Below are 27161 nucleotides of genomic sequence, written 5' to 3' on the forward strand. Positions count from 1 at the left end.
CTTAATATATACGCCGTGTGTGTGTGTGTGTGTGTGTATATATATATATATATATATATATATATATATATATATATATATATAAATCACACACACACACTTTTCTGTGTTCAAACATATGCTAAATGTTCTGTTACTGAAAGGACAGTAAGTTTTATCCAGCAATAATAGCAGTCTCGAACCAACCATGTTAATAAAGAGTTAGAAGGTAAATGAAAAAAAAATGCACTTGCGTCACAGCCCAGCGAGGTCACTCACGCGCACGCATGTTTACCCAGTAAGTCATGCACGCGCCCCCTGCCTGTGGAAGGTGAGCGTTAGTATCTAAAGGAGAGGACACGAGAACGCGACTGCCTGGATCGATTGGATTAAACTCGTATTGAGAGAAATTAACACAAAGGAGAGAGGCAGAGTCGGCGAGGACGGGACACTGAGACGCCGACTTTACCGACAGAATTTGAATTTCGACAGTTATTCACAAAATTTAAGGGATTTGATTGGTGAAAGCCCTAAACTGACCCGCGCTGATCAGGGTAAGAATTTCTTTCTGATGATACATTATGAATCCACCAACTTGGTTATGAGTTGCACTCAAACTTATTTGTATGCCCCACGTGTTTTTAGTATTTTTGTACACATCCACCACATTACTTTCACTGTAAGAAAACAGTTTTTAATTGTACTCTTAACTTGTTTCCAACCATGGCGGTATCCACCGGCTTAAATGGTGGGTTAAAAGCACGAAAAGTTGTTTTAACCAAATGTTTCACTATTACAACAGAAGCCGCACGTTAGTTTTAGTCGTTTTTTTTGTTGCATTTTAACTCTCAGAAGATTATCAAACTAGCTCGCGCACATGCTAACATTAGCTCGTTTAGCTCACGCGCACTGCATTGTATAGAGCCGCACGGGTCCCTATAGGAGTAGAAGCGAGAAATGTGAATGTTAAATGACATAAACGCCATTTATCCTCCTCGACGTACATATGACAACCACTACAGCCAGCACATCTTATGTTTTTTGCGAATATGTAAAATATATATTTTCAAATCCTTAAAAAGTAAGCGTTCGTTAGCAAGCTAATTGTGTGTTGAGACACGAGGTGATTTGAGTGTAGAGGTGAGTGAATGAGGGAGATCCCCGACCCCTAGTATAAACAATTTCACAAAAATAGTTTCCTCGCACGCCACAACTGCCTGTAAGAATCTCGGTAAAGTTATTAGATTTGTACTTTTAGTTTATAACTTACGAGGAGGATCGAAATATTTCGTGGAAACCGTAAAACGAGTCGGAAAGTGTGCTAGTCCGAAGGACAATGTAAACACCGGAGAAGGTTGCTTGAGGCCAGATGGTCAGTCGTTAATTTTTCTTAATGATTTGTTTCTAAAAGTTACAATCTTGACGTATGTTATTCAGCAAGACTCATAAGTGCTTTTTGTGTGTTTTGGGAAATGTTATGTTTGTGTCGTGACTGAGAGAAGTGCGTTTAAGAGGCTGGCGTGCGCCGAGGTAATTAGCTGGTTGGAAGTGGCCGATCTGCTGGAAGAGACGGTCAGCGTCGACTTCATTGTCTCACAACAAACTAACTAACTAGCTAGACTGAAGTCATCTCACATTTCTTTTGTTCCTTTTACCCCTCAACAGGTAGACGGGGTTTTAAAGGGGGAGAGATCATACGGCACTTTATTGCGGGGTACTGCAAAATATGTACCTGGCGATTATTGAACGATATTCCGCCTTTTCAAAAGTTTAAGATAGTGTTTCTGTCGTACTGTATATAAAGTCGAAGAGGTTTTACTAGCAAAACTCCACGTTTAAGCCATACAGGGAACTTGATAAACACCTGCTTCGTTTACAGGGTTGTAGAGCCACGAAGAGAAAAAAGCTCACATTTATAATTTGCCTTGTATTTTGTTGATGCCTTAGTAGCGCGTATCGTCCGATTTGTCGTTAAAATGTACTTTTTAATTTGTTAAATATTAAAAGTTTATTTTTTTAACTTTAAAAATTATAATAGACGCATTTTAAGACAAAGTGTCGTCGTCTGCCTCAAGTCTTTAACCTAAGATGGCAGATTTTAATTTGTGTCGGTCCACTCAATGAGTAGACATGAAGCCGGGATGGCGGAGCAGATGCGAGACTGCTTTGTAGTCGCTTTAGGCTTTTTATCTCGCTTGCCTTTTCTTGTGGTTGCTGGGGCTTGTTCTCTAGTTGAATCAAATCGAAAAGTCAAGTGCCGGTTCCTCTTTTCTCATCAGAGCAAAGTTTGATTGCGACGTATTGTTGTTCCAGTACACATTAGTATCTAGTGCATTCGTTGCTCTCCAGTGAAATACATCGATATATTCAACTTCGCCCATATCAAAATGTTGGAGTGGTTTGGGAGAAAGAGAAAACACGTGAATTGTGTTGGTTGCACAAGATTCACAATTGAAGTTCACGTGCGGAAGTTTCTCACAACTTATTGAATTTTCGATAGCAACAAGACTTTGTAAACGAAAAATGTAGCATTTTAAACAAACTTTTAAGTAGACACTTGGATCTTATTTTTTTGACGTCAAGATTTCAAAACTTTTCTCGTTCAGATTAGGCTAGTTGGTATGCTTCATTTACCGAGACATAAAAAGTAATAATAACCTAAATAAGTTTAAGACCAGCGTTTGAGATTAAAGGTCTGATGAGTAATGGTTCGTGCAGTTAAATTGTCAGCCAATTTGACTTGTCGAGCAAACTTAAGTTTGGCTTAATTGATGCATCCATTGCTGAATTATGTTATATGAAAATCTTTTGGGTGCATTACGTACATAAATATTAAATCTTGTCAGTTGTGCTCACTAACGTGGAGTGATCATTCTTAGCATTTTTTTTGGTAAACAAATGCTTTACCTTGGCCTTCACAGACCTACACGCTACAGTTTTAAGCCTATTGAAATGTATATGAATCCAAATCTTTAGTACGTTTCTGAAACTGTGATATGGGAAAAACAGTCTTCTGTGGACTTTGATACAATGATCATGGAAATGTCTAGGGTACTAGAAAGACCTAAAATGAGCAAAGAAAATGCGTGTACTTCTCTATTACAGCGAGGTTGCAACCGCTGTAGATGGTGTTCTGTTCCCTTCAATTTCTGAATTTATAGGTAGGACTAGGGATGGGCATGGGTACTTGGACGTGGCAGCAATGATATATCATGAAAACGATGATCAGTGGTGCTCATGCATAATGTGACTTTTCACTTAATTCGAAATTCAGTGACACTTACCTGACAACTAAACACAAACGTGTCAAAGAGGGAGCTTATTTTTAATATTGAGATTGATAACGTTGTGATTTTGAGGGGTACATTGATTGTCAGAGACTAATCCTAGCAACCAAACCGATAAATGATGCTGCAATGCTATTGTTACGACAATCTAAAGAGAGTGTAATTAACTGTTTTGAACACCTGTCTCTGCAAACGTTTGCTAAACACATTTTATTACCATTTAATGTAAGAACTTTGGATAATGGATATAATTTAATAAGTGTATAGTTGTCCCTGACTGTAAACCTCCCTGCTGCTGGTGCCGACATGTATGCCTGATGTAACACGTGCATCTCGACAAAATGGGAGTTGTAGATTTCCGCACAAGTTTCTAAGTTAGAAGTCCAACAAAGTGTCATTCCGTTGCACTTTCCCCTGTTGCAAGGTGGAAATTCAGACTCTGAGTTGAATGGAACCCTTCATGAATCATCACAGCAACAACAATACGGAGCATCGCGGATTTCCCCACAGGAGCGAACACTTGGGCATGCACACACACACCCCAGGCATGTGGTAGTGGACTCGATGTGCTGAAGCAGCACATAAACAGCAGGCGAGTGTTTCAAACAGCTAGACAGAGTGCAGCTAAATGGAACAGAATGCAGCGTCTTCAAAACTGAACTTCAGCTTAACACGCATATTAAACCGCGATTTGAAAATAGACGGTTCAGACAGTCACTAAAAAAACTGGTGCATGCTTACTAAGATTACTACGGTAACCTGAAGGAAGAACAGATGAAACTTGTATATCTGCATAACAAAAATGGGCTTTTCCCAATCAGTGGGCATTTTCAAACCATTGAGATTCCCTAATTTGGTTAGTTTAGAAACGCCCATCCTGGTTTGGAAACACCCATTGATTTCTACCCTGAGATTCCCTACTTTCATTGGATAGTTTAGAAATGCCCATCCCAGTTTGAAAATGCCCACAGATTTGAAAACACCCATTGCTGTTCTGCAGAGACCTATGCTTCGAACAGACAGATGCACGTTGTGCACATTCTTTCACTGAGTTGTGCAGCGAATCTTCTCATAATGACAAAACATGATGCATTATATTTTGATTATCCAATCTTTTGTACATTTGTAACAGATTATTTTATAACAGCCTATAATAATGAATAAACGATACACTGGAACAATAAGACACAATGCAGCAGCCATAGACGTTTGTCAGACATGTTGTTATATATACAGTTATGTACATGCCATTGCCCCTCGAGTAATTGAGTACTTAGTCTGAGGACTCGAGTAGACAAAATGACCAAAATGGCCCATCCCTAGATAGGACACATGTGATTAGCTATCTTTGTTTTTTTTGTTTTTTGTTTTTTTTTTACTTTGAGCAATGCTCATTGGATATAAACAATCCTGGTATCTACTAGACAGGAACTGGCAATGATGAATCTGGAGAACTGCAGTGAATGTGGGTCAGGGACCCCCCCCCCCCCCCCCATTGACATGTGCACACAAACACTGATATTGGACGGTGTTTTCAAAGCTGGTATTTCAGTTATCTGACAACATGCTTTCAATCTACGCCAGGAACAGCTCTGCTGTGTACAGGCCCTTTCTCTCCAACCCCTCCTCTCTAGCCATGGGTTAGCAGGAGGGCTGCAGTGGCCTGTTGTGCTGCAAAACAAGCAGGCTTTTTTCCCTTCTCACTGACCATCCCCCTCTCTTTTGCCACACAGCAGATGGAGGAACAGTTTCAGATAAAAAGCTAGTAATGGATGAATCTAGTATTCAAGTGAGAACTGCTGGCTTTTAATGGCTGAGGCTGTCTCTCAGTCAGAGTAAGTTTGGAAAACTTGGGGAAAAATTCACACAAGTGAATGTCCCCTTACTGCTCTTCTGTAAGTACGGACTTAGCCTTTTCATAAAGTTTATATAAAATCTAGTTTTCTATTCACAGCAAGCAAAGCAGTTTAAAAATGTGTAGGCTACCTAATTCTAAGCAGTGCCATTTGGCACTACTACAGAACCCACAACCTATGTCATTTCTATTAATTGACATTAATCATACAGAGTACAGTCCTTTTGCTCTTGAAGATGTCTTATGCGTGTGTCTAGATTTATATTAGTCTATTTCAAACCTTTATCTTGCATAATTGTATGCATATCCGCTGTTTGTCTTGCATGTGGTTCAGTCTTTGTTGTCATGTGCCATTTCCCCATTTTTGTTAAACTGGGCAGGCATTTTCCACTCACACAGCAACTTTCTACAAATTGTCATCATTTAAGGAGTTACACATGCTCTGGATTAGGGCTGCACGATATGGAGGAAAAATGCGATATGCGATAGGTGTTGGAGAATGTTATACGTGATACGATAATCCTATGATAATGTCATCAAAATGTGTGGAATATCGGAACCCCACCACCCAAATAAAGTTTATTGGAATAAAAAATGAAAATCTATCCCAGGGATCACAAACATAGTTGTCTTTTGTTACAAATTGGATATAAACTGCGTATAATTTTATTTTACCATTAGCTATGTAGCAGATATTTAAATTAATCTTTAATTATTTTTATTTTTTATTATAAAGTATATGAATATAAAGTTAATTCCACCATATTGTGGGATATTCTAATAGAATCTGTTGTAAAATAGTTGATTTTATTTTTACACTGTAATTCATGTTCTTGTTAATTTCAAAATTAGTTTCAGTGTGGGTCTTATTTTGAAAATAATGTCCAGAAGTGCTTGCCACAGACATTCACTTTCTGCTTTGGTTTAACGTGCTTGTCAGTCCATGCTGAACTGAGACTGACAGGAATGATTTCATGGGATAATACATTAATTGAAACCCAACCTTTGAAATATCCACACAGACTGCAGTGGCCATTAAACAGTTCAGGTTTGAGCAATGCAGAGTGAAATCACATAACAGTGCTAGAGCCCAACCGATATGGGATTTTAGACCGATACCGATTTTAGAGGGGGAAAATTCACAGATTACCGATATGGTGGCTGATATAGTTAATTCTTTTGCACCAATATGACTATGCAAAGGTATTCAGAAGGTGATTTCTTAAATATTTTTATCAAAGAATATTTGACATTATTATTATACATTGTCAACCAATTCTAGAAATGAACACTGAGAAAATAATGAATAAGTAAAAACACAATAAATAGCTTAATAAACATCAGTACTGTTTAGTATCAGTCAAATGCTGACCATTAAAATAAAGAATAAATAAAATAAATAGCTAAATAAACATCAGTAGTACTGTTTAGTATCAGTCAAATGTTGACTAGTTTAATACTGCCAGTCAATTATTGGCAAGTTGTAAAACAAGAAGCATTTACACCTGCTGAGTCAAGAGATAAACAGCGGCAGTTGTGTTACACCGTATTCTTCTATACATGTTCAGGGTAAACTTTCAACGTTGGAAAACCAGACTTGTAAATATTAAATTTTGTAAATGCAGCGACTGGAATTGTTCGGTTGAAGGGGTACTAAACTGCGAACCCTGAATAAAACAGTTTGGTGAATACATGTTTACACATTAGCTTCCACTCAGCTGACAAGGTATGAAAGTAGCTACGTGGTTAGCTATAAGCATGTTGTCCCGGAGAGTAAAAGATGAACTTTATTTACTTTCCAGCATTGCGTCTCACCAGCTAGGTAACAATGTAGCGTGAAATCAACACTGAACAGACACAATCCACCACTGCACTGTGGTCTGCTGAGCTGCAAAAAGATGCTCTGATGTTTACCTTTCAATCTGCTACATTACTGACTGCACTGACAAATTATAGTTGGCTAACATAGCAAACAGATATGATAAACATGAGTGACAGAATTAACTTGTTATATTAAAAAGGGAAAATGATGGGGTCATTGTTTAAGAACTTTCCTGTTTGTATTTCAAACTAGTTAACAACTTACCGTGAAGACACTGCTTAACTCCGCACTGTCTGCAGTACCACCGTCAGCTCAGCTCTGTAAACAGTGGAGTCGGTGCGCGCTCTGCTGGACAAACTACGTTATGACACCAACTCTATATCACCTCTTTTTCTGCTTTATATGTTCTGAAAAAAGTTTTCATATCTGCACATATCGGAAAACATATACGCCATACAGATATATCTGTGAAAGGAAATGTCAAAATCAGTGGTTACTAGGGTTACAACGGTATGAGATTTTCATGGTACGATAACAGTCTCAAACTATCACGGTATACTGTATTACACAATTATTATGATCAGTTACAATGACCCATAAAGGAGTGAAAACAAGGTTTTTTTTTTTTTGGTTGAACAAACACTTTATTATAATTGAAACTTGAAACTCTTTTTTTTTTTTTAATGGAAGTATGTGTAAGACTTTTGAAAATAAATAAGAAAGCTTACAGAATTATAATAAACCGAATTATAAACAAGATGAAAAAAATAGCTTGTAACTATAACATAGTTATATGTTAGTTACATGTTAAATTAACTACTAAATGAAATATAACATCAGCTGTGTGAGCTTTTAAAGTAATGTCCTATGATTATTAACAATTAACGTATACTGTAGGTGCGCGACAGCACAGCCAGACTGCTCCTGTCTGTACCTTTAACTCAGTGGTTCTCAACTGGTTTTGCTTCAGGACCCAGATTGAACATTGGAAATCAAGTGGCAACCCACCATAGTAAAAATGTAACCTGTATTTAATGTATCCTGGGTCGCATTTCCTTTTGCATAGTTTTGTTCTTGGTTTTCAAGTACAAGGACATGCATCAAGTGACATTATTTTTGTCGTTGATGTCAACAACAAAAGCAACAGGAAGTTTTCACTCCCCCCTTTTAAAAATTGAAGAGCATATTTACTTATGAGCCCATTATTATCCCGTTTGTTTCCTAATTTCAAAAATAATTCAAACAGAACACACACATTACACAGGAGGAAAGGCTCCTCATTACCATGGTTAGGTCAGTGTAGCTAGTCTTAAATAATAGTAATAAAAATAACAAATTATAGTATTTATGAAAAATAAATACTAGCTGAATCACATCTTGAAACTAACTACAACTGCCACTGTTGATGTAAAATGACGTTTAATAGATTCTACCTTTAGATTATTTCATATGAAACTATAACATTGTCTCAATATAACTCATGTAAAATCGTGGAACAATTTTGTAAAGGTGATAATGTATAATAATAATAATAAGAAAAATAGCTCATAGCACAGTGTTGCTCTTTTCCTCCTCAGTGCTGTTTGGCATGTCAGGGCTGCCTACTGTTTGAGAGGTTCGACTTGACTTTCTCCATAACGCTTTAAACTAGAAAAGTCTCACTAGAATTGAAATTGGTCACATCAGTTTTGAGGTCTGTGCACTGCAATATCAAGGGAAGCCCGGTTCTTGCACGCACGCGCCAGAGAGAAGAGTAGATCATGATCGCGTGCTGGTTCCGTTACACTCATGCGAAAGTGCAGATGAGAAGCCCTTAGCTGATTGCGAGATTATCATTAAATCTGCCTCGGCATTCCTAAATAGGCTATCATTTGTGCGGCCGCCGAAATATCTTCAATGGGAGAACCATGGCATTGTTCTTTCCTTGCTGTCCACGACCCAGTCCGAATAGACCTGCGACCCACCAGCTGAGAAACACTGCTTTAACTCACACACACACTCGCATATGTCAGACCCCCTCACCTCGCTTCGCTTCTGACATTTTCTCCACGTGTGTGGCGCAAGTCTGACAGGCAGTTGAGGAGGAAAGGAGATGCGCACACACAGGTGAGATTTCTCCATCCGGTTGCATTTTTTTTTTCTCAATACCGTAGATAAGCAAATGTACATGGTATGAAAACCGTCAATTTTCATAACGTGGTATACCGTGAAACCGGTAATACCGCTGCAACCGTAGTGGTTACCCACTTACACTGTGCTCTGGGGTCTGGAATTATTGTGATGTGATCAAGTCTAAAAATGTTTATGATAAAGTAGCTGGCAGGCAAATTTAGTAATATAAAAGCAGCCTGTGGCATTTAGGTTAAATGGCAGAATAGACATTGGTTTGATTCTGGTTGGCAGCTGTGTGAAAGAGCTCAAGGAGAGCAACATGAATCTGTTGTAGTACTTAAAGTTTCTCTATAGGACATATTGTCAATTCTGAATACAGCAATATAATTTTTTTAGTGTATGTGTGTTCTCAATGTCAATCACCTCCCTTTTTAATACATCTCTCCTGATACTCAGTAATCGCTACAAGAATATAGATCTGGTAAAAAACATCTTCCATAGTATTCCAGTGTTATGCCCCTGTGGCTTGTGATGGTTGTGCTTTATAGCCTTCAACTGCTAGAGGAAAAGGGGGACTTGATGGCTTCTTGTCCCAGATGACCCTGTTGCAAGTACTCAGCTGGTAAGCAGACAAGTGCCGGGGCAGGCTGGGTGACAGCAGGTCTGGAAGTGAAGGTTAAAGTTCCTTATCTGTCCTCTCCCGCTATCTGTATTATCTAATGCACGCAAGCCCTTGTTTTCATTCATGTGACTGAAATGCTGCCCTTCTAACTTTTAAGAATAGAAATTGGCAGGAAACACTGTATATTTGGAGTGAAATTGGTGTTCAATTTCTTCAAATCACAAGTGAAGAGCTTACAACTCTCCTCAAGCAACAGAACCCATGTAGGCAAGCTTGCATAATAAAATGAGAAGACAAAAAGTCTCATCCATTTAATTACAGCAGCATTCTTTAAAAGAACCAGTATGAACAAATGGAGCAGCTCTACAGCCCTAACCCCCGCTCTCTCCAACTAACCACCCTTCGCATCCTGTGTCACCCTCACACTGTCTTTGTACTCGGAGTTTCTCACCACAGATACACCCCCTCCAAACCCCCACCCATGCATATAATGTGTGCTCACTCACAGAGGAGCACCGATATAAATTATGCCCAGCTGCAGTCAGAGCTTCTTGTGGGGGTTGTTAAAGAGGGGAACGAAATGAAAGGAATGCTACTGGTGAGCATTTGTGCAAGGAGCTTGTTTTGAGTGGGACCCATCCTTTTTGCCATGATGTACACCTTATGTATCGTAAGCCGAACCCAAGAGACAAACCACAGGTGGCAATAGACATGCCATCCCTAAACAGGGTTTTAAAGCTCCTTATGAAATGGGAAAATTGTGAGGTAGGATTGGTTAATCAATGACTTGCTTGCAGATGGCATTAAAGAGTCTGTCGGTGTTAATGACTGCAATCACACGCACTTGGTGGGCCTGTCCTCCCCCACTTTTTCATTTATTTATTTTTCTTCTACTACCGTGCATTGCTCTTTTGGCAAGGCAGGGCGCTATGCTAACATTTTAGTTTTGGAGCACTTTTGCACCTAAGAGAGAATTTCAAGGCGCGCAGTCTGAGAATTTTATTTAATTTTTTTCCCCAAAGACTGTTATCCGTTTATGTCACACACATACATATGCACATGCAGGCATTAAAAACTTCTAGAGAATTCAGAAACAAAGGCTATACTTGATACAGGAAGGATATTAGACACCTGATAAACTTTTTCTTTCTTTTTTTCAGTTAACCAACAACATCAGTCTGAACCGATAACCTTTATGAACATCTTGTAAATAAAAATATATTCTTCTTAACATAGTAGTTCATAAACATTAAAATAACACAACCCCAATTCCGAAAAAGTTGGGACAGTATGAAAATGCTAATAAAAACAAAAAGGAGTGATTTGTGAATTATATTCACCCTTTGCTATATTGAAAGCACTACAACTACACATTGTTTTACCTTGTGAATTTCATTGTTTTTTTGAAAATGTACAGTAATTTCCAATCAGATGATTGCAACACGCTCCAAAAAAGGTGGGACAGTCGAGTGTTTACCACTGTGAAACATCAGCATTTCTTCTAATAACACTTAAGCATTTAGACACTGAAGACACAGGATTGTATACAGTGCATCCGGAAAGTATTCACAGCGCTTCACTTTTTCCACATTTTGTTATGTTACAGCCTTATTCCAAAATAGATTAAATTCATTATTGTCCTCAAAATTCTACAATCAATACAAACAATACCCCATAATGACAATGTGAAAGAAGTTTGTTTGAAATCTTTGCAAATTTATTAAAAATAAAAAACGGAAAAGAATCACATGTACATAAGTATTCAAAGCCTTTGCCATGACACTCAAAATTGAGATCCAGTGCATCCTGTTTCCACTGATCATCCTTGAGATGTTTCTACAACTTGATTGGAGTCCACCTGTGGTAAATTCAGTTGATTGCACATGATTTGGAAAGGCACACACCTGTCTATAAAAGGTCCCACAGTTAACAGTGCATGTCAGAGCACAAACCAAGCCATGAAGTCCAAGGAATTGTCTGTAGACCTCTGAGACAGGATTGTATCGAGGCACAGATCTGGGGAAGGGTACAGAAACATTTCTGCAGCATTGAAGGTCCCAATGAGCACAGTGGCCTCCATCATCCGTAAATGGAAGAAGTTTGGAACCACCAGGACTCTTCCTAGAGCTGGCTGCCCGGCCAAACTGAGCGATCGGGGGAGAAGGGCCTTAGTCAGGGAGGTGACCAAGAACCCGATGTTCACTCTGACAGAGCTCCAGCATTTCTCTGTGGAGAGAGGAGAACCTTCCAGAAGAACAACCATCTCTGCAGCACTCCACCAATCAGGCCTATATGGTAGAGTGGCCAGACGGAAGCTACTCCTCAGTAAAAGGCACATGACAGCCCACCTGGAGTTTGCCAAAAGGCACCTGAAGGACTCTCAGACCATGAGAAACGAAATTCTCTGGTCTGATGAAACAAAGATTGAACTCTTTCGCCTGAATGGCAAGCGTCATGTCTGGAAGAAACCAGGCACTGCTCATCACCTGGCCAATACCATCCCTACAGTGAAGCATGGTGGTGGCAGCATCATGCTGTGGGGATGTTTTTCAGTGGCAGGAACTGGGAGACTAGTCAGGATCGAAGGAAAGATGAATGCAGCAATGTACAGAGACATCCTTGATGAAAACCTGCTCCAGAGCGCTCTGGACCTCAGACTGGGGCGAAGGTTCATCTTCCAACAGGACAACGACCCTAAGCACACAGCCAAGATAACAAAGGAGTGGCTCCGGGACAACTCTGTGAATGTCCTTGAGTGGCCCAGCCAGAGCCCAGACTTGAACCCGATTGAACATCTCTGGAGAGATCTGAAAGTGGCTGTGCACCGACGCTCCCCATCCAACCTGATGGAGCTTGAGAGGTCCTGCAAAGAAGAATGGGAGAAATTGCCCAAAAATAGGTGTGCCAAGCTTGTAGCATCATACTCAAAAAGACTTGAGGCTGTAATTAGTGCCACAGGTGCTTCAACAGAGTACTGGGCAAAGGCTGTGAATACTTATGTACGTTTTTTTTTCTTCGTTTCTTATTTATAATAAATTTGCAAAGATTTCAAACAAACTTCTTTCACGTTGTCATTATGGGGTATTGTTTGTAGAATTTTGAGGAAAATAATGAATTTAATCCATTTTGGAATAAGGCTATAACATAACAAAATGTAATACTTTCCGGATGCACTGTAGATTAGAAAGTGGAATTTTCCACCATTCATCCATTATGCAGGTCTACTGCACAATTGTACGGAGTTTTCGTTGCCATCTAATGTACTTCATAATGCACCACACATTCTCAATTGGAGAATGGTCAGAACTGTAGGCAGGCCAATCTAGCACCCACACTCTCTGCTTACACAGCCATGCACTTGTAATCTGGGCAGTATGTGGTTTGAAGTGGTCCTGCTGGAAAATGCAGGGATATCCCTGGAAAAGACGTGCTGGATAGTGGAATATGTTGCTCCAAAATTTGTATATATCTGTCTGCATTAATGGTGCCCTCACAGATGTGCGAGTTACCCATGCCATGGGCACTGACACACCCCTGGCCCATACAGACACTGGCTTTTGGGACCTGATGCTGATAACAGCTTGAATGGTCCTTTTCCTCTTTGGCCCGGAGAACATGACGACTGTGTTTTTCTAAAACGTTTTGAAATGTGGACTCGTCGGACCAAAAAACTATATATCCCGAGGCAGATAAATTGGCCGATTATTATGACTTTTTTTAATTATCGGCATTGGCCAATGAATCTTCCTGTTTGGCCAGTATTCGCATGCTTGCATGTGAAGTGACTGAGACTTGTAAACGACCAGTCACGGTTAATTTTGTTATGTGCCATCGTGTTACTATAGTAATAGACCGGTGTGCAACACAGTGTCATTTAAACAGTCCGCATATATGAGCTGCGACAGATGCGTTTGAGCTCATAATGTTAAAGCGCTCGCTTGTTTCATTCTCCCTTTCTCTCCTCAACAGTCCCTGTAACTTTTTATTTTTCTTGTCTAATGATAAAAAGGCAAATATCAGTACAAGTAATATCATATACTGTCTGCAAATGTGCACATATCTTGTTTAAACGGATGTAATAAACCAACCTCACACAACTTCAGCAGATCCAGCATCCTGTGGAACGCTCATTTATTTACCTCTAAAGCACGTATTGTAACAACCTCTCCTCAGCAGTTCCCTGTAACTTTTCTAATGATAAAAGGCAAATATCAATAAAACTTGTATTATATACTGTTTATATATATGCAGATATCTCGTTTAAACAGATGTCATACACGAAAATCCAGCGTTTTCTTCCCATCAAGCATTCATCTAAAATCTTCCTCTGAAGCGCATGTTCTGTTGTCCAGAATCGAAAACTTCAGGATTAGGATCAAAAGTTCCTCTAATTCACAAATCGTGACGTTTACTCCTTAATCCAAGCAGGCGATCCAGGCTGTTTAAACTGTCAGGAGATTGAGGCCCGCTCTGGGTCCGCACAAGCGACTGAGTGCAACTTTAAGGCTGCGTCCGAAACCAGGGAAATTTTGGCTCCGGAGGCTGTATATGGAGGTACGATGAAAATAAGGTGCTTTTCAAACTGTTTGGAGACGAGTTTAAGAGTTCTGGGTTTTTTTTGTTGTTGTTTTTTTTGGGGGTTTTTTTTTGAGAAAATGCGATTGCTAACGTGGACATGCCATCCATGATTGCTGGACTACTGTGTTTACTGTTATTTCCATCTTCCTAATATATTAATTTCTTCATGTGCAAATAAATTACTAAAATTTGATAACTAAACAGAAATCTGAAGAAACTGCTATCTACCATTTTAAAATACAATTATTTTTTGTGTGTGTGTGAAATTGAGTAAATATAGTGCTAAGAGTTTTTTTTTTTTTTTTTTTTTAAGCAATTTTATGTTTATTTACTATGTTAAATTGTGTAATATATCGGCATTGTATCGGCCACCCTGCTCTCTGGATATCGTATTGGCCAGTAAAAACTCCATATCGGTCAACCACTACAAAAAACTGTTCCACTGTTTTACTTTCCATATAAGATGACAACGAGCCCAGAGAAGTCGGCAGCGCTTCTGGACAGTGTTGATGTATGGCTTCTGCTTTGCATAGCAAAGTCTTAACTTCCATCTGTGGATGCAGTGTTGACTAACAAAGGTTACTAAAGTAATCCCAAACCCATGTTCATGATATCCATTACAAATGAATGACGTTTTTTAAGACAGTGACGTCTGAGGGATCAGAGATCACGCACATTAAGAAGTGGTTTTCATCTTGCCCTTTACACACCAAAATTTGACCAGATTCCTTGAATCTTTTAACTGTATTGTGCACTGTAGAGGGTGAAATGCCCCAAATCCTTCCAATTTGTCTTTGGGGAACATTGTTCTCAAAGTTGGCAAATTGGACTAGGCTGTTTTTGGAGACTCCTTATATACTATGACACAGTTGCCTCACCTGTTTAACATCTTCTGTTTCAAATTGCCTTATTTCAACTCGTCAAATTATTAGTCTTAAATTGCCCCTGTCTCAACTTTTTTAGAGCGTGTTGCAATCATCTGATTTGAAATTAATGTACATTTAAAAAGAATAAAAATAAAAATATGAAATTCACAAGGTAAAACATCATATAATGTGTAGTTGTAGTGCTTTCAATATAGCAAAGGGTGATTTATAATTTACAAATCACTCCTTTTTGTTTTTATTAGCATATTTTATACTATCCCAACTTTTTCAGAATTTGGAGTAGAATATGAAAATATAGTACAATAATTTGAATATTTGATTGAGCTCTCTGAAAAGTGCAAATCCAGTATCCAGATTGGGACATCCCAACAAAATAAAGTACTTCAGTTGTTGGAAAAAAAAAAAATACAGAAAAATAAATACAAAAAATAAAGTCACACATGTAATCATAAATCGTTTGATGACTGCTCATTGCCTTGTTGAATGAGGTAAACACTTCAGTGACAATTGGTCATCTCTACAACAATCAAGGAAGTCTTTCAATCCAAAATACTTGCATACCCACGACAGGAGAGTGTGTGCTATCAGTGTTTTTTCTTGGCTACAACTTCCATGGTTGTATTTAAAAATTCTGTTACAGCTTACTGTGATAAATATTAGTAAGTGTGTTTGTGTAGATGGGAAAAGTCTTGTAACTGATGTTGGGGCAGGAAAGGTGTTTTCTCTTTCCCTCAGCGCTGTTCAGAATGCCGTGGCTGTTCAGCCGTTTGAATTGGTTGAATTGCTCCATAGCGCTTTTAAAATAGAAAATTCTCATGTAGAATTAAAATGTTGTATGCACAACGATATCGAGGGAAGCCAGATTTAATCTGGCATTTAAGCCTTTAACTAGTTCAATTAGTTCTTTAACTAGTTCAATGTAATCTCCCCATTTAATTTTGGAACTCAAATATGGGAAAACCAAAAAAAAGCTATTCTATTTGTTTTTTGTTTTTCAACACGGGATAAAATATTAACAGTAAATGCGTTATTGAGAGACGCGTGTTTCCACTCTTGTGTTGAGCTGCAGTTGCAGGGATTGTTGCGCTTGTGCTAAATGCTGCCCGGATTGCATAAGCTTGTCTCTTGCCACGTACCGTGTAAAATGCCCTTAATCATCTGGACATTCAGTTGCTTCTTTTTTTCAGATTAACATTTTTATTGGTTGCTTCTCAACACATAACAAAGAAAAACATTCATATGCAGAGTCAACCATTAAACCCCATTGTTTCCCTTGCCCCCCCTCCCAATCCCCAACCCCACCCTGAACCCCAACAAACATCCCTGTGGCCAAAGTCCGAGTACACAAATAAATAAATAAATAAAATAAAAAGTGTGTGTGTGTGTGTGTGTGTATATATATATATATATATATATATATATATATATATATATATATATATATATAATTTTTTTTTTTTTTTTTTTTTATATATGTATATACACACACACACACACACACACACACACTCTACCGGTCAAAAGTTTTGAAACGCTTGACTGAAATGTTTCTCATAATCTTAAAAATCTTCTGATCTGAAGGCGTATGCTTAAATGTTTGAAATGAGTTTTGTAGACAAATGTAATTGTGCCACCATATTAATTTATTTCATTACAAAACTAAAATTGTATTAAAAAAAAAAGTTTTTGAAATTGATGGCTTGGACCAAATAATAAAGAAAAGCAGCCAATAAGTGCCCAACATAGATGGGAACTCCTTCAATACTGTTTAAAAAGCATCCCAGGGTGATATCTCAAGAAGTTGGTTGAGAAAATGTCAAGAGTACATGTCTGCAAATTGTAGGCAAATGGTGACTGCTTTGAAGATGCTAAAATATAACACAGTTTTGATTTATTTTGGATTTTGTTTAGTCACAACATAATTCCCATAGTTCCATTTATGTTATTCCATAGTTTTGATGACTTTACTATTATTCTAAAATGTGAAGAAAAAAAAGATAATAAAGAATAAGTGTTTAAGAACTTTTGACCGGGTGTGTGTGTGTGTGTGTGTGTGTGTATATATATATATATATATATATATATATATATATATATATATATAATATGTGTGTGTGTGTGTGTATATATACAGTAAATGCGTTATTGAGTGGCGAGACAGGGGACCCATCCCGTTAGATCTTCAATGGCGATCTTGTTCATGTAAGATCATCGTAGATCATTTTTGCCCTCAGTGGTTGCACTTTGGAAATTAAAAACAGTCATTTGCGATCAGAGTTTGTGTGATTTGTGAACATGTTAAATCTACTAATGCCAGCTGCATGGCAAATGTGTCTTATTAGAGCAGACGCGATAACAATGACAGTGATTCCTGAAATATGCTATTCATGCCATATTCTTTATGTTGGCTACACCTCCAAAACAAACTTGGAACAGTTGAGCTGAATTTATTGCTATTTTGTACAAATCAAATTCACATTGGCCTACTCATTAACATGACAAAACAAAACATATAAAATTTTCAATAACTTGTACACAGAAATCGAGCAACGCAAAAATCTCTCCCATTACAATGACTACTGTCACTCACTGCAGGTTTACACTGTTTGAGACCTGCATTTCGACGCAAGCTCAGTGACGCTCCACACAAAGTTCTGCACTCCGCAAATGCTCGAAAACAAAGCTGTCTAATCAGCATAATAAATCAATTATTTACACCGCATCTATGCCTTGATTAGAACGGGAGCATTTTAGTTTTGTCGTGTTGCTCATTTGCAGTGTATTTAACATCTACGTTCAAAGCGAGCGGTGCAATATGGAATGAATCCAAAATAATTCCAAAGTGCTTTTCGCTCTTGTTCTACAGCTTCTTTTCGAGTGTCAGGTGATGTTTCTTCAGTATTAATTTTAGTGTGTAACCGCGAACAGAGGTGGAACAAAGCAAGCATCTGGGCATTCAGACGGTATAAAACTTGCGCATTAGGATCAGTTGTCATTACTGATAGGACGGAAGACTAATTTAAGCGGCTCTGATTGGCCATTGCCGTTTCATTGCTCAACGGACATGTTAGTGATTGGTTAGAATACTCAACTGCTGCAAAAACACATTGTAAATAGAAACCATTGTCTCAGCAGGAGCAGACATAAATTGAACGCTGTAATCGTCAGTTTTCACGATTACATAATTGTGGCAGCCATAATCGTAATCGCGATTCGTTTTTCAATTAATTGTGCAGCCCTATCGGGCAGTCAAACTCACTCCAATGTCCTGCAAGAAATATTCAACAAAACCAACTCCAACCAACAGGAGGCATAAGCACCCAAAACAAGCAGATTTATCCACAAGCGGTACCGAAGAAATGATTCTACACAAAACAAACTCCAGCCGCTAGACGGAACCAGCACAAAAAAAAACGAAAACGGTGGCCAGTTTCCTCGAACTGTCAAGTATGTTTAATGAGTCGGTCCACTAGGCGGCAACGTGAAAATCACCAAATGGCTTACTCCAGTGTTTTGAAGGACAGTGCTTGCTGTGGGTATGTAAATACTTTACGCCCATCCTTAGTATCTTTTCTCAGTTTGGCCGGAAACATCAGAGCAAAAGCGATCTTCCACTGATGTAAGAGTTTCTTGCATTCCTTGAATTGTTCACATTTCTTTTGAATTCGCAAAGTCTGGGAACAAGAAAATGCTGTGGTTCTTCCAAGAAAGCTTTCCTTTACTCCTCGCCTCATGCAATACAAGAGCTTTATCAGATGATCTCAGAAATTTGGCCAGAATTGATTGGGGCCTGTCTCCCTCAGCCGATCTCCATGCCGGAACTCTATGAGCTCACTCGATTTCCACCTTATGGCTTATGTCAAGCAGACTCAGGAAGAACTTGTCTAGGAATTTTACCATTTCTCTGCCTTCCTCATGCTTAGGAATTCCAACAATTCAGACTTTATCATCGATTACGATTCTCCAAATTCTCCAGTTTTTCCCAAACGTGTTGCAAGTCTGTCGTGGTCGCTAGAGGATTAGCAGCTAATTCCCTCTCTGATGACTACAGATAATCGACAATCTTGTAACCAACTCCGAGAAATTTGTCTCCATGGAAGTAATCAATCGATCGTATTACAACCAAATCCTCCAAGTCTGCAACAGCCTTCGTCAGCATTGCCGACACGTTCATCAATTCACACCGGATTTCTTTCAGCTCATCGTCCAAATTGAGTCCGGGGCTTCCAGCCTGCCGCTGCGGGGAATCCGCTTGAGCATGTAAGTGTCTTAATGTCTCCAGAGCCCGAGGATTTTGAATTTTTTGACATTGTCTTCCTAGAACAGTTAAGAATCAGGGTGTATCGAATCTCACTGGTTTGACACAAATAGCATTAAAACAAGCAAAGTGTGCAGAGCTCGCCGCTCACGTCCGCTTCTCGCACGGCGCCACGTGACCTATCCATTCAGTTGCTTCTTGAGTAAACAATGTTTATAATTTCACATTCAAAGAATAGCCATTACTCTCTCAGGTCAGCCTCATATTGTGTCTGCGGGGCATGAGACGTGCAGCTGTGTGGCTTTAACGGCAGGGTCACGTTGTGCTTTGACTGACAGCATACAGACCTGTGGCTTTATTCAGTAAATAAATTCTATGGGTTACCACTAGGGATGTAATGATTCACTCGCTTACTCGATGTATTGATTACTTATCCTGCCGATCTATATGCATTGATCTTGAAATATGATTTTTGAATCGAGAATCATTAGTGTTGGTCAATAATCGATTTAAAATGCTAAAAATTGGATGAATCGTGATTCGACAAAACGGTGTACAATATTTTAAAATATATAAATATTGAATACGTTACAAGTGAGTTTTAATGGTGACATTTGTGGCGGCGTTCTCTAGGCACGCGACCTCAGCTCTCCCCTCACAGGTGTGCGCTGCACTCTTTCGCCCTTCATGGGATCCCGCTCTCACTTCCATCCATAACTCTCATTGAAACTTTTTCGGAGCAGCTTTCGAGCACCTCATGTCTGATCTCTCCTCAGGACAGCCACTGAGAATCACATAAGCAATTGACAGTTCGCGCTCTTGTCTTGAGTGAAATGCGTTGTATTGGCTCATTGGGAACTCATTGGCTGTGTCTGAAAACGGAAAATGCTGTATACGGAGGTAGGTTGAAAATATGGTGCTTTTCAAACTGTGCTGAGACTAGTTTCCTTAAGAGTTCCATTCATCCAAAAATGATGTCGGTTAAAGCCTAAAGAATACTTCGATTTTGATGCGAATGCTCAGCATCTGCGTACAGTCGAATGTGAGCCTGTCAAAGTATACTCCATTTGACGGTGCGCGCATATACAGGCGTTTGGCATATGCGCACTACGACTGCTATGAGATGCCGGACAATTTCTCTTCAGGAGTTTAGACCCATAAAGATGTCTTTATTTTCCTTCAGACTTGAGTTTTACAAATGCAGGTATCTCCTGACCTCCTCACACGTGTGCTCTTGATATGCATATCTACTGTTGTTGTTTTTACCTTCATCTCCTGTTATTTACCCGCGATTGTCTTCTAGCGTTTCTTCGTGACAGCAACGGCTCAAATGTGATTATTGCCACCTTGTGGATCCTCTAATTCGTGCAGATAATTCCAGGCGCATGCACAGTCTGTGCGTTCAAGACATGTGGTTAGAAAAATCGGGCTGCACGCGTTCAGTGCTCGAGCTCTCTGCTGATGACTAGATTTGCGTCCTGTACTGACCGAAGTATACTTTGGGCATAAGCCATTAACTGATTAGGTAGCAAGTCGGCTGTCTACGTTTTAAAGTGCAGCCTTTACGTGGCCACTACTGAAATAAAATGCTGTCATTGCGGTGAAATCATGGAATTTGTTGTAGTAAAATATGGAATACTTTTGTATTTACGTTTGGCTCTAAAATATTTTAGTGGCACATTGCACTCTGTTTTATTCCAAGAAACCTGTATATACTTGTATTTAATGTGTTTTCTTTCAAGCTGCTTTTGATGCAGTAAACTCTTAAGGATTTTGTCTTTCATTAGGGGGAGTATTTTAAGAATCTTGTCAAAATCTTTTGAATCGAATCGCTTTCAACCCAAAGAATCACACCCCTTGTTCCCACATTGAGTTTTACCTGTGATAATGGCCATAATCTATAAAATATTTTTCGGAAGTGGGGCATTGCGAACTATTACAAACTTAATCGGGAAGATCGCATTTACATTCAAATGACCATTAATTTTCACAGAATGTAACCCAAATCACAATCTGCAGAAAATAACCTTAGATTTGTCTGGATTCAGTCAGATTTTCAGAGCAGAAAGTGTTTGTTCAACAAGTCCGATGGATGTCTTTACATTATTTTATGTTGCTCCATAAAAGCCTATATTGCAAAAGATTGTGTGGATAAATAGGTTTAGAGTGCATTGCAATGTGTATTTTGCTGTGTCCAGTATTCATGGAATACTGTGATATGCTATGCTGCAATGAGCACCTCAACTTCTGTCTCGCATCTGGATGCGCAGCACTTACACAGGTCTGTGAAAACTGGATGTTATCTTGGAGTTCTGTTGCATTGCTGAAGTAATGTTTTGTGTGTGTGTTTTTTTTTTTTTTTTTTTTTTTTTTAGTTCCTGCATTGTTTTTCAAATCTAAAGTGAAGTACTCTCACACAGCTGTCACCTCTTATGTGTTTGGACCCTTGTCTGTGGACTGCGTCACTTCCGCTATATTTTTGATTTGTCGTTTTGGCAATTTGGTAATCAAGAATTTGAGTAATTATGACAGCCCTAATTTTTTATCTAATGTAATATGCATTAGGGAGTTTTTAAGCTGATGGTACTAAAACGCAATAGTAGGCCCTGCATGTCCACGTTGGTTGATTTGGTTTCAGGAGAAAACATTGCGGGTTGGTTCTCTGACACAAATAGCTGAAAAACAGCTCGGACTGCTTCCATGTTTACCGCTTGTTTTGTGAAAATATGACTGCTCGAATGAAGGATAAAATCTACTTGGTCACCTTTATAAATAGGGAGCTCAAATTGATAAAGGTCGTCATCTCAGAAATTGATAGTTTGAGGGATAGTTTCTGTTAATTTCGGTTGAGGACATTTCCATTAAGTAAAGATTGCATATTAAGACTCCCGTGACCTTCAATGTGATATTCTCACAAGATGGAAATGATGTCTGTGACCTATAATGTTCATTAAATATGTATTCATATTTATATGACTATCAAACATTAATGGCTGTTTTGTTTATCCTATGAATATCGCACATGCACCTCTGTGATATACAACCTCAGTGTCAAGTTATTCGAGTAGTCCATGTGACAGCGCATAATTAGTTAGCATTTCAACTGCTTGGCTTTCTCACATTTTGTGTAACTTAACTTATGAAACTGATTTAGAAAAGGATTATATAGAGTTGCAGGACTGTTGCAGTTGTCCCTTCAGTTCACACAAGTCTGACAACAGATGACCATGGCTAAATTAAATTTATTTGTGTATTAGGCCTATTTGTCTACATCTTGCAGAGGATGTTTTTGAGACTTCTATTAAGGCGCAACAGTAGTCTCACCAGTCTCTTAGGACTGGATTGAGAAATCAAAACTGATCAATGGGTCTTGCGATCTGCATAGTGGCTCTTGCTTTGTCAGCATGAGTTACTCAATGTGCATCTTTACATGCACTCATTTTCGTCAATCTGAATAAATTCAGGAGGGATGTGCATGACTAATCGAGTACTTATTCTGCACCAGCTAGTTGACTATTAAAAACACTAATATAGCAAGTTGTTTTTCTAGACTCAGGGTTTATATTATATGCATTACCCTAATGGCATCAGTATGGTTTCTATAAAGTCTCCAGGTGAGTGGAAAAGTTTTCTTTATTATTTATTAATGCATATTAATTTCATTTTTTTTCCTAAAAGAAAAGCATAGTTTGTTGAAGTTGGCTTATTTTGAAATCATTCTTAGAAATATTTTTGAATAAAATAAAATATATTTGGGGGGGGGGGTCGATTCAGCGATGCATCACGATTCTTTATCAAACGATTCTGAATCAATCCTCAAAAAAATCTGAATCGATTCTGAGTTCAGTTTAAACCACAGTGCACGCCAAAGATAGATATTGAAAGAAAGCGTGTTAAGTGCATACACTAATGTCAAGGGCACAAACGTGACTGTTTGTAAACTAAGTGTATCAAACACATGACCATTCATGCCCGAATGAAACTACAATCCCAGAAAATTTTCACAAACCCATGCACATGGCAACTGGAGAGTCTATTCGTGATAACATGCCAACAAACAACTTGAAAGACAAGCTTGTGCCCGTTATTGCATTAATTTGCTCAGAACGGGGGCAAAAACAGCAGAAAATGAGTCAGCAGTTCGGGTTTTTCCCAATGCCTTTCTCTCCTCTTGCATGCTCTCCATTTCATTGCCTTCTGCTTATTGCTGATCACTCGCTTAGCAGTTTATTTGGACAAGATGCATCGAGAATAGTTTTATAATCGAATCATTAAACTTTGAATCGTAATCAAATCAGGCCAGATTCAAACCTCTAATCCAGAGATGCCCAAACCAGGGTCAAAGTTGGTCCGTGATGACCTTTGATTTGGTCTTTGATTACAGACAAAAACAATGTACATGTTTGAATGTAAAAAAAATAAACTTTAAATAAGGCAGCAGCATTAAGGGCTTCATTTGTAAAGACAAAAGGTCCTGTTAATGAAAAACATTAAGTAGCAATGTCATTTTTGGATCAGCATTTATTTTTTTATTTTTGGATTGTCACAAGCACCGAATTAAAATGAAGAAAGGTCAGCATATCAACACGTGATAGACTTGCTCTTTTTGTGAGCAAATGTTTCTTGCAGCAGAGAAGATCCGTTCTGCTGGAATGGATATGGCGGGAATGCAAAGAAAGGATCTTGCAAGCTTTTATAGTGTAGGGTAACGTCCCTCATTTTCCTTCCACCAACTGAGGGGATTTTTTTTATTTGTGATTCTGAAAAGTACATCTGTACTTCATTTCTCACCAACTGAATCTTTTGGTCATTCTGGGACTCTTCTTCACTGAGGCTGTCTAGCACTGACTTTTCCTCTCTCCTGGGAGCAATGACACTCTGCTCTTCCTGTGCACATTTCCAGGATTATTTTGCTGCTTGAATAGCAAGGACTTTGACAGTGCTTTGTACCCTTATCCCCTGTTCAGCAGTCATAAACTTAAGCTTTCTAAACCTTGGGTCTAGGGCTGCTGACAGAACAACTGTATTGTCTTTGTCCTCAAAGAAAGTGTTGACATTGCCCCACCTCTCTGTTAACTCTTTACTCCGGAACACCCTGGAAGAGGTGTTAGGGAGGCCAGAAGTGGGACACTATAATGTAAATAGGCACTGTCCTTTGGATGAGACTTTAAACCGAGGTCCTGACTGTCTGTGGTCATTAAAAATCCTGGGCACTTCTCGTAAAAGAGTAGGGGCGTAACCACGGTGTACTGGCCAAATGGCCCTTCTCAGTCATGGCCTCCTAATAATCCCCATCCATAAATTGGCTCTATAACGCTCTCCTCACCACCAATAGCTGGTGTGTGGTGAGTGTACTGGCGCGCTATGGCTGCCGTCGCATCATCCAGGTGGATGCTGCACACTGGTGGTGGTCGAGGGGAGTCCCCTGTTTACTGTGTAAAGCGCTTTTGAGTGTAGTGTCCGAAAAAGCACTATATAAATGCAACATTCATTCAACTCTTTGGCAGCTTTGGCTAAAAAAGCTTTTCCTGGTGTTGTTTCAAAACTTAGGGTTTGTTGCACAGACCTCTGTAGCCCTTTAACAAGTTGAGGAAGGCATGCCAATGTTGCATACTCTCGACCACTAAGGAAAACAGTGGCACACTGAAAAGATTGCAGGCCCTGTGTCAGCTCTTCAAGCAGTGACCACTGATCAGGCTTCAAGTCAAAGTAATGTTTGCCCCTTGGTGTCCTCAGGATCAGAAAGCGTGGCAGTAACTGGCCAGCACTGCTCCAGTAGTCTCTCCATCATATAATAGGTGCTGTTCCACCGGATACTGACATCTTGGATCAGCTTATGCTCTGGCATGTTCATCTGCTGCTGCTTTTCCTTAAGCTTGGTATTGGCCAGTTCACTTCTCCTAAAATGTTCAACCAAGCTGCTTTGTAGCTCCCAAAGCTTTGCAGATGCTGGGCTCTTTAAGAGAACTGGTCACAAAAAGCTGAAGTGTGTGTGTCCAGTACAGTGGACAGAGACCAAATTATTTTTGTCTGCCAGGAATTTCATTGTGGCAACAACATTGGATCCATTGTCATGAACGACTGCTTTTATGTTAGTTGGTGAAATGTTAAATTTTGCAACAACCTCTTCCAGCCATGTTGCTGTGTTGGCAACAGTATGTCTTTCTTCAAGAGGCATTGTTGCAAGGGTGAGTCTTCATTTGCCAGTCTTCAGTGATAAAGTGACATGTGACACCAAGTTATGCTTCTGTAGCAAGGCTAGTCCAAATGTCAGCCGTCAATGCAAAGAAGCTTCTTGCATCTTGAATGCTTTAAAAGCTCTAAGTTTTGAATTTTACTTTAAGATGATCAATTTAACCTCTTTCAGTGGTTAAATTGTTGTTCAGTCATCTTTATTGTGTTTAAAATCTAATATGTTCCTAAAACATGTATTGTGTCATCAGGTATAGGTGTATGTATACCTTTTGAAAGGTTTTTTTCATATTTCTGTTCCATTAAACTTGTAAAGTGTTTATTGCAGGATATATCCCTAGTTGAATGCATAAACCATTTCACGAAAGCCTTGTCCTTCCACCATGGAAAGTGGTCTCATGTCCTTAACAATCATGGTTAGAATTGACTGTAATAGCGGCGGCTTTCTGGTAGTACAAGTATTCCTCCTCAAAGTCATCAGAAGTGTAAGCATGCACAGTGAAGAAGCGCTTTGTCATGTAGTTACTGAACTTAAGATGTTTCAGATGTCTAAACCTTTCTAAACCTGTTAATTTGACATGCAAATGGCGTTATACCATGTCTCCGTAAGCAGGCGACGCGATAACTCTATAGTTTCTGTTTATAATCAACAAAGCTGTTAACATGGCAAGTGCGTGACGTAGGAGCGATCTGTAGTTTTTCCCACCTTTCATATCTTGGCGCTCCATTAGTCATAAATAATGAGGTACATTTGCAAGAGAGGCTGAAATAGCAAAAATGCTTTGTGTAATGTACCAGCTGCATGGTTAAGAGACACTAAGGGCGTTTTCACACCTGGCTCATTTGGAGCATTTGATTCGGAACTTGGCGCATTTTCTCCCTTGGTTTGGTTCATTTAGGCATATGTGAAAATGGCAATCGCACTCGGATCTGCACCAAAATAATCAATCCAAGACCTCCTGAAAGAGGTGGTCTCGAACCGATTGCAAAGGAACTCTGGAGCAGTTTGCTTGTGGTGAGAATGCAAACTGACCCATCGGACCAACGCACCAAATAATATCCCTATAAAAACCATGAATGCACCTGATTTCTTCTCCACAGGTCCATCTATAGGTCAGCACGTCGCTGTAATTCATAATCAAAACGTGGATAGAGCCTTTTGGTGACTATATTAGACATAATTGCACGTTTAAAATAGCAGTTACTTTATAATTCTTGAGGTAAATAGTACAATCGCTTCTTTTTTTTGGTTGGCGGCAAAACAAACACAGGTAGGATGACGTTAGCAACTTTATGACAGATGTAAATCATCTTTACTGTACGTAGCTTCACTCATTCTGATGTGTTTTTGTGTGTCCACAGAAGAGAGAGAGAGCTCTGTGTCCATGAGAAAAGGAACTTTTCAGTATAGAAATAATGCAAAAGTAGCTATTGACAGATTAAAAATAACAGTGATGAAACAACTCGTATCCATCCGAGTGACTGATATTATTTGCAGTGCAACCTCTGACTAGAACGCACATTTTGTGCCACACAGTAGTCGACAATTTGTAACAGTTGACAAATTTA

General features: G+C 39.1%; 1 protein-coding gene across 3 annotated transcripts in view; it reads left to right on the forward strand.

Annotated features, from left to right (window-relative positions):
- The first annotated feature begins 308 nt into the window (after window positions 1-308).
- Window positions 309-27161, forward strand: part of LOC127442616 (chromodomain-helicase-DNA-binding protein 7-like) — a 104653-nt gene continuing 77800 nt past the window's right edge. For all 3 annotated transcript variants that reach the window (XM_051700779.1, XM_051700780.1, XM_051700781.1), the window contains exon 1: window positions 309-533. The gene's annotated coding sequence lies outside the window, so the exon portion shown is untranslated. The remainder of the gene's footprint in view (window positions 534-27161) is intronic.

The sequence above is a fragment of the Myxocyprinus asiaticus genome, chromosome 6 (genome assembly GCF_019703515.2).
Source record: "Myxocyprinus asiaticus isolate MX2 ecotype Aquarium Trade chromosome 6, UBuf_Myxa_2, whole genome shotgun sequence".
NCBI classification, from domain to species: Eukaryota; Metazoa; Chordata; class Actinopteri; order Cypriniformes; family Catostomidae; genus Myxocyprinus; species Myxocyprinus asiaticus.